We start from the raw sequence: 9383 nt of genomic DNA, 5'->3' as shown, positions 1-9383 counted from the left end.
GTAACTCCACTGCCATTAGAAGGAGTGGATTTGTTCATTCATTATTGTGTAGCCTCCTCCTCTTTTCCAGACCCTCCCTCACAAAAAAAATGGGAGCTTATTTTATTTACCCATTATGATAGTGTCATCATTCAACATTAAAGTACTTTTGACCTTCTCTGGTCATTCCAAATTCTTCTTGACTACCCTAGTTGTAGAGTCTAGTGTAGAAACCAGCCCCAAATCTGTGTGTGATGAACTGTAAGCAGAAATAGATAATAGCCTACACTCTATTTCCCCGCTAAAGTACCTACCAACACAAACTCACATTTGCTTTTCTAAAACAGTAAACTGTTCAACCTTTCTTTCTTCCCTGAGTATTTGGAGCTTCTCTTTGTTAAGCTTGCCGATCCTCCCATATGAATAAGATAAGCTTGGCAGGGCAGCCGAGGCACCAGGTGGCAGAGGCGCCACCACATCACTGGTGCTGGTCTCGTGCAAGCAGGACAATGCACTTCGGCTGTGGGGCTACAAGAAGGCTATGAACCTCAACCTATGATTGTGGCTAACAGCCTTTCGCCGCACTTCAAAGTAAGTAAGCCCTACAAACTCAAGACCTACCACGAGATGGTGGACAACATCTATGTTAAGGTCACACTAGTTGAGCCCTGGGAGAAAGGAAGCAGGAAAATAGCGAGCCAAACAGGGATGTGCTGCGGGGTAAGTAGAAGTTCAAGGTGTTGGAACAGAATGACTTGTTTCTATACCTTTTTGCCTGTTGTACACATTAGTTACTCTGAAGTTAATTCATAAGCAAGTCATGGGTCTCTTAACACACAGACTCTCCATATATTAGAGCTCTGAGCTTTATGTGTATAAGGTACACACAGCCCTCTACAGATCTATGGGACTGGTTGGAGAATTCCTCAGTGATGAAGAGCACCTAGATGTGAAGGCTGCTGAAGGCTGTGTAATGCTCATTGGAGAAATGCCGTGGTCTTTTCTCACAAAACTGGAGTGCTTTCCTACCTTGATTCCAAGCATTCCAGCTCCAGTTCATGAGAATATTGATTAACAGATTAAAAACTGACACAGAAAAATCAAGACAGACAGAAAGGAAAGTGCTGATGAAGTAGATGTGTTGAATACAGATGTTCAAGTCTCCTAGGAAGATCAATAAATAGGAATCATTGTTGGGAGGGTCATGAGTATTCTAGCTTTACCGAGAATTAGGAAGAGAGAAAGAACATCAGCTACCAGAGTGTGAAACCAAAGAAAGAGAAAGAAAGGTGAGGATCTGAAGTGTTGGTCAGGGATTAGGGTGCAGGCATAGCAGTAGTAGGGAAAGGCATAAACGTGCAGTGCAAGTCATGAGAGTGAAGGAGATAGAGGGGACAGGGATCAGGAAAGAGAGAAAGAAAATGAGAGAGGTAGAACATGAGATCTAGACTATGATAAGGAAAGGGGTAATGACAGAGATAAGGAGAGAGACATCAAGAGCATGGAGAAGTAGGGGCAAGGTGGAAGAAAAAAACCATAAGGAAGACAAAGATGACAGACAGCATAGAAATGACAAAAAAGAAAAAATTCTAAGAAGGAAAAAACAGTAGAAACAGAAGCAGAGAAAGGAATCAGAAGTAGGAGGACAAAACTAGGAAATGGGGAAATGGAGTCAAAGCAGGAGCAAAGAGAAGTCAAGTAAGCATAAAAGTAGAAGCAAGAAGTCAAATAAATGAAGGATGATGACAGGTAATGCATGGGGGAGGTTAGGGGGTGGAGGGATCGAGCAAAAAGGAAAAAGGACTCATGGACATGGACAGCAGTGTGGGATTGCTGGGGGAGGGGGGAGGGGACTAAAAGGTAATGTAAAAAATGCAATAAGTAAATGCAAAAAGGTAAAGATAAAAAATTAAAATAAGTAAACAAATGAAGTTGAAGTGGCAGTCAAGGAAGAACTGACAGTGTTGACAAATCAAGAAAATGGGAACACAGCCCCAGCAAAGAAAAATCTAGAACAGGTAGCAAAAGCAAGAACGTTCCTACAAAGAGACTACAGTGATGGTAAGGACCAGACTGACAAACAGGAACACGGTAGGAACCAAAGCATAGAGCCAGAGATAAGAAAAACAACATAAAAACAAAGAAAAGACTGTGAAATTTTTTGTGAAAGTGGATCACATTGAATCCTACAAATGTTTGATTAAATCTTCTTTTCCCCTCACTCAAAAAAAAAAAAAAAAAGATAAACTTAGAAGGAATTGAACTTGGTTGTATTTGTTCCTGACTTCTAATTAAATGCTAATCCTGTTCTCCAGAGGGCTGGTGTCCTCAGCCAAGGTACAGTGTCCTTTCTCTTTCCCTCTCTCATGTTCTCTAACCACCTCCATAAATAAGACGGATCCCAAAGGAGATGCTAAACCGCTCTCTCTGGCTGTGCCTATAAAAGAGAAAAGCAATATGGTAATCCAAGAACCAGTTATCTGAGAGATACAATATTAAACCACTAGTTTTTTGTTGTTTTTGTGTGGGGGTGTTGGGGGGTGGTTAGTGTTATAACTGTCTGGATCAGCAGAGTAGTTATCCTCTTTCCCCAAGCCCAAAGTGCTTCATCAATTACCCTTTTCTGGGCATGACCTATCATCATGACTGTGGCCTGTACTAGAGTGACCTAGGAGAAATCAAATCTTTACGAATGGGTTCCTGGTATTCCATAGAAGCCCACAATTCTAATATGGGTTCCCCTCTTCATAAATCAATCTTTGAAAGGCACCATTAATATCCATCATCACGTATGTTACTGAATAGCAAGTGGGGTCCTGCTGCCCGCTGCCGCCCTCTAGGCAAATTCCAGAGGAAAAGATGTGGTGTTGATAAAGGAAAGGAGTCTATTAAAAAGCTTCCTGGTTTTGGAATAGCAGCTTTCCTCCTGCATTCTTCACTTGAACCTATCAATTAAGGCTAAACTCTTTAACTCTTTAGTTACAGCTTTAATCACTTAAACCTGTCAATTAAGGCTAAACTCTTTAACCCCTGACTTCTGCTATCATTACCCCTGTTAGTTTTTATCTTATTTCTATAGGATTAGTTTACAAATTAAAACAACATAAGATACAAAAGCTACACAATTTTGGGAGAATGGCAGGTTTCTGCTTCACAGCTCATCCCCTCTAGAACACCCAAAGAACAACCCTGCCACCCTCTGCCAAGCCAGCTTGATCCTAGGCTGCACCCCAAGTTCCTTCCCATCCAAAATATGTCCATTGGGAAATACAGGCAGCTGGGCAGCTGCAGCACAATCATCCAGGCATCCCTGAAAAAAAGAGCCCAAGAGAGCCCTTCTTATATTTCAAATCTTCTGCTCCTAATTCCAGGAGCTCTGGAGGATTTGAGTTTCTCAGACTCCCGTCCTAGACTGTTTACCCGTGCCTCTGACAGCCTCTTCCTACAGTCCCCGCCTACTCCTCCCCAGTGATCTGATCAGATCTCTCTGTATCATTTACAATATGCCCACTATGATATTATGATTTATAAAAAATATATATGTATATTTGGTCTTCATCCCATTCCTGGCTCAGAGCTCCTAAAGCCCTGGAATTTCCTAAGTGATGATAGCAATAAAGGTGTCTTTTGTTGTATTAATAACACAACACTCTGATAAACCCCCAGGTAACCTAGGTTCAGGCTGATTGCCTGGGGGCTCAGCCAAGTGTTGGAGGTTGGAACTTTCAGTCCAACCCACTCTTCACCCTAATGTTGGAGGAGGGGAGAGGGGCTGGAAGTGAAACAACAATTTGGTCAGTCCTGACTACACATTGTAAGAACGCCTCCATGAAAACCCAAAAGAACAGGGTTCGGAGAGCTTCTGCATTGGTGAACCCGTCGGGATTTGGGAAAACAGACGTGCTCAGAGCTGTTGGAAGTTCTGAGCCATTCCCCCATACCTTGCCCTATGCATCTGGCTGTTCCTGAGTTGCAACCTTTTATAATAAACCCATAATATGGTTAAGTAAAATGTTTCTCCAACTTCTGTGAACTGCTCTAGCAAAATAATCTAACTCGAGAAGGGTGTCACTGGAACCTCTGAACTATAGCTGCTAGAGCAGAAGCTGAGTTGACAACTGGAATTTGTGACTGGTGTCTGAAGTCCTATGGGAAAGGCGCAGCCTTGTGGGATTTAGTGGTTAACCTGTCTAAACGCCTCACTACCAAAAAATTATATCCACAACTACTCAGACTTGCTTCCATTGAATCTAAGAAATCTTGTCCAAGCTATTTATGTATGCAATTTTTATTTCAGTTATCCTGAAACAAAATTCACAAAAAAATAGTTTTACCCAATATACCAGTTTTATTTCTGACACATGCAAACAAATCAGCAAAGGTTTATTTGAATCCATTAGTAATCTGCAAGTGAATTCTAAAGTCAGGGTTTTCAGCTTAAATTTAAGCTTGCATCTAAAAATTGAAAAATGGAATGTTATACCCTAAGGTTTGTTTCTGTTTCCTTTTATATAAACAGAGAATTCACTTATCAACCAACACAAATGCACTGAAATCCCAAACGGTATATGATCATCTCTAATAAAAATGATTGATGCATTTTATTCACATAAAAGTGCCATGTAAATGCTGAATAATAGTAAGACATTATTTCAAATCTGATTTAAGAGGCAAAGCATCTATACTTGACAAGACTTGTTCCTCTGCTAATAATTAGTTAGCAACCAAGAAATCGACTAATAAACAATGATGGACACCTTTTTTACAAAAGCTTTGATGTTTTCAGACTATAGCATTTCATGCTACTACTGATGGTTCTTATTTAGCCCACCTCATGGAAGATTCACAGAAGTTTAGGCATGTACAGTCAATGACAATATTTTCTAGGAACTAGAAAAACTTCGAAGTTTCCATCAGCAAGATAAAGAGCATGCCTTCAAAACCGAGATCAACTGATATATTAAAGTGAGTTTACTAAGCCAATTAGATATAAACAATTTGCTATCACAAAATATATTAAACTTCACTCTCCCTAAAAGCTAAATGACCATACCTTCATAAAGTAATCCATATTTTATCAAGTATTACAGTAGTTTCCAAACTATGTTCAACCTTCTGGGCCCAAGCACACGCTTTGCCTGGCAGGCCTCACGTTGAGAAAGCTGCTGTCCGCATATTAGTGGGTGCATGGTTAGTGCACTGCAGTCTCCAGAAGGCATTACTGTCAAGGACGCTGCCCTGCGCATCCTCCCACAGGCCAGGCTCTCACATATTTGCGTTCCTAGCCTAGGCACTTCCATCCAGAAGCCTCTTTGTGTGTGTTCAGAGAGAGTGCTGCTCTCCATTCTTCCAGGCCCCATAAAATAGCAGGAAGCTTTTTTATTCATGGCTCCCTTAGGAGTGAGACCACCCCCAGCCCACATCTATGCTGGTCCGTCTGGCCCTGCCCAGTGCCATTCCATGGGGGGAAGTGGGACAGGAGGAGAACTAGCACTCTCATTTTGGCCTTTCTTCCAATATCACAATGAGCGAATAAAGGCATAATTGTTGCTATCCATTTGATTTGTTATTCTAATTGACCACCAGGATACCAGGCAGCTCCCTAACAAGTCCAAGAGTTCCTTGGAGGTGCCTTGAGGATGTCATGGTGGAGGACAGAGAGGTGGTGTCAACAGTACTCCCAGAAACTCCATTCTCGAAACAGGCCTACTAATTTCAGTTAAAATAGCTGTGTCTGTCTTTTCTATGTTGAGGTTATGAGTGAAATTTCAACTGAGAAAAGGATTGTTCAAGGCTTACCTAGCAACTTATCATTACTGCAAATTTGAAAAATATTATACTAATAATTCTAGTTTTACATTCTAAAGAGTCATGCCATTTTGAAAAGGAAATAACCCAGCATAAGTAGCAAGGTCCTCACTCATTATGGATGCCTCACCCTCAGACCAGGGAGGCTCAATCAGCACAGCAAAGAGCGGTCTTCAGACTATAATAAAGAACATAATGGAAGCTAATGACTATCTTTCCTGCAACCTTCCACTCACTGTGAGGGAAGAGATGGAAACTTACCTTATATGGGTTCACTAATGAAAGAGATGAGAGTTTTCACTGTCATGGTTGCCATTATATAGCTACTGTTCAGTGAATTCATATTCTGTAAACACACACCACACAGGGGATTTCATATGCTATCAAATTTAATCCTTTATGAAGCCTGAAGTATAATCCCCATTTTACAGATTAAGAAACTGACACTTAAAGGGATTAAATAACATTTCCAAGGTCACACAGCTGATGATCAATTCCAACTCTATCTGAACTAGTTTTATTACAAAGTCCATGCTTGTAACTCCTAGTCAACAATGCCTCCTCCACTCACATTCCAATTTTCATAAAGCACAGGTGGCAAACACAAGGCCTGCAGGCTGAATCCAGCCCTCCACCTTGTTTTCTCCTCCCAGCACCTTGTTTCCACCCAGCAGCAGAACCAAACTCTGGCTTAACTGTTAAAGAGCAGTTACATTTACACAGTCCTAAAACTACATTCGGCCCTTTGAAAGCCACTGTGAGGCTGATGTGGCCCCCCATGAAAATGAGTTTGACATCCCTGTCATCAAGTGAAGTGACATCTGTTTTATTTCTTCTCAATTGGATCTGGTGCCTTAATAACAAATTAATTCTCTCAAACTACCAAAAAAGAATATTTCCAGATAGTCAAAGCAAACTAACCATGACTTGCTCAGACAAATGCAGTTAAAGCAAAACAAATAAGTAAAAATAAAATCTAAGGGCCTAACAAAAGGCTCAGTCATCAGCCCGATCCATACTTGATCTCTTTTGAAACTTTCCACCCAGCAGTCACATCTCCCAGAGTGACAGCAAACACAGAAGTCATCAGCAAACCAAAGAAGTCACTCATCTGACTATTCCCCAGTTCCTGTGACCCTCTCCAACTGCTCCACCCACACTCCCTCTCTCCCATGGCCCTCGATCAGAAACTAAGTGTACCGACTGTGATGATAAAAGAGAGGTTAAACTGGCCTGTGTGCAATTTGAACACTTTGTCCCAGATTTTATTTACTCATGTTTTAATGAATTCACAGTTAAGAGTAAAATGACATCATCGACTACACATGATTTCACCCTTTCTGCTCCCATCTTCACCCCCATGACCTGCACGCCCCTCACTCTCATTCTCAGTCAACCATAACCCGTGGATGTTCAAGGAAAGAATGTAAACTCCAGGCAGCATAACACCCTAAAATTAGCTCACTGTCCAGCTATTTCTAACTTGAGTTCATTTGTATCCATGAACAATTAAGCCAACAAGGCACGTCCCTGTGTCCTCAAGAATGCCCCGGCTCTCACTAGCCAGCATGGCTTCACTGTTCACCACCTCCCGAAAATAACTTTCTCCCACAACTTCTCTATGACTTTTATGGTCATTTGAGAAAGCCCTAACTAGCTTACCATACACAGTGTTATATGGTAAACAATCCATATACCACAATTTAATAGTTATTATTGTAAGTGGCATAAATGGCAAGTTTGCAATTGATTAGAACAGGTGTCATACACTTTCTTCACTCAACAAAAATATAGATGCTCGGGGCCAGTCAGGCACAGCTGACTCACTTGGTGAAGGATGCAGATGACTCACTGTGAAATCCAGAGATACCGCCGATGCAATGACTTCATCTAGTGATATTTTTCCAATCTGCCAACTCAGTTATAAGATCATGAGTTTGTTGCCCATTTCCTGTATGTTTTTTTTTTCTGCTTGAAAACAATAAAAATATCCAACTCACTTCCAGCCAGACTAAACTGTGACTTTCTTTATGTGACTCGAAGACCATAGAGGGCAATGTTTTAAGAAAGTGGTGTGAGAACCATGAACACACTTGGAGCATGGCGACACTCTGTGCTTATTGCCACCACCTTTATGAAGGGTGACACTACAACCATGACTGTTTCTAGGCTGGGTCCACAAGGGAGGAGCAGAGGTCACTGAGGCAGGGCCAAGACCCTGGACATGAAACATTAGTACTTTAAAAGGAATTGACTAAGATGACACGGATTCCAGCTATTCACCTTCTGGTGTTTCTATGACCTCTTCCACAAAATAATAGCTGTTATTATTATTTATGGAGTCTTTACTATGTGCTAAGCATTATGGTAAATATTTTACTCACATTAAATCATTTAATCCTTGCAACCCTATAAAGTGGGTGAGAATCACCCTCTATTACCTGTGAAGCAGTAGAACACAGTGGTAAGGAGATAGAACATACAGCCAAATTGCATAGGTTCAAATCTGGCTCTGCCACTTATTCACTCTATCACCTTGGACTTACCTCATGGATTGTTTTCTTTTTTTAAGATTTTATTTATTTTATTTTTAGACACAGAGGTAGGGAGGGAGAAAGAGAGAGAAAGAGAAGCATCAATGTGTGCTTGTGTCTTGCCTCTCCCCTACTGGGGACCTGGCCTGCAACCCAGGCATGTGCCCTGACTGGGAATCGAGCCAGTGACCCATTGGTTTTCAGGCCAGTGCTCAATCCACTGAGCCACACCAGCCAGGGCTCATGGATTGGTTTTGATGATTCAAGGAGTTGACTTATGGAAAGCACTCACTCATTGATTATTGCCACACCATCAATAGCTAACTGGTTCCAGAGAGTGGGAACAGTGGAAGTGAGGACAGATCCAACAGGTCTCTGAAACGTAAAGGAGCACTGTTAGTGAGGATGGTTGCCACTGAAGGGGAACAAAGTTTTGCCACCCTAAAACTGATTTATGAGATATTAATTTTAAGCTGGTTATTAAGATACAAAAGACTCAGAAAAAAATGTGTTTGACCCTCCCCTGTTTTCACCCTAAAGATTCAGACGAGAAGACCTGCACCAGGAAGGACATCTGAGCGCAGGCACCCCAGCCTAAGTTGAATGGAGTGTGACAGACAGGAAGACCCCAGGCACAGGCTGGTGCCCGGATCACTCCCCATGTCCCATCATCCCGGGCCTGGCTAGCAAGAATGTGCTGCCACGTGTGTTCAGCTCTTCCTCAAACACCTGCAAACTGCCCATTTTCACTTTTGAAGTCTGAGACCCTGTTCTCCCATTTTCTCCTTTGTCCAAAATGTCATATATACCTAATTTTCCCCCTCTGTCTTTGGGAATTTTTATGCTTATGTAAATTCCCTGTACATGTATATATTAATACTTGATTTTCTCCTGTTAATCTTTGTTAAGTTGATTATTAGCCCAGCTAGAAGAACTTAGAAGGTGAGAGGAAGAAAGAACACTTTTTCAGCCCCCACTTTTTTACCCCACGGTGAAAGAATACTTTTTCACCATGTATGAGCAGCCGTCACCAGTGACGTTAACATACATCTTCATCCTTTC

At 41.6% G+C, this 9383-nt stretch overlaps 1 pseudogene; it reads left to right on the top strand.

Moving 5' to 3' along the window:
- The first annotated feature begins 797 nt into the window (after nt 1-797).
- Nucleotides 798-8899, top strand: LOC114496325 (annotated as a pseudogene).
- The last annotated feature ends 484 nt before the right edge of the window (nt 8900-9383 follow it).

The sequence above is a fragment of the Phyllostomus discolor genome, chromosome 5 (assembly GCF_004126475.2).
Source record: "Phyllostomus discolor isolate MPI-MPIP mPhyDis1 chromosome 5, mPhyDis1.pri.v3, whole genome shotgun sequence".
Taxonomy (NCBI): Eukaryota; Metazoa; Chordata; class Mammalia; order Chiroptera; family Phyllostomidae; genus Phyllostomus; species Phyllostomus discolor.
This window is presented reverse-complemented; position numbering and strand designations above follow the sequence as displayed.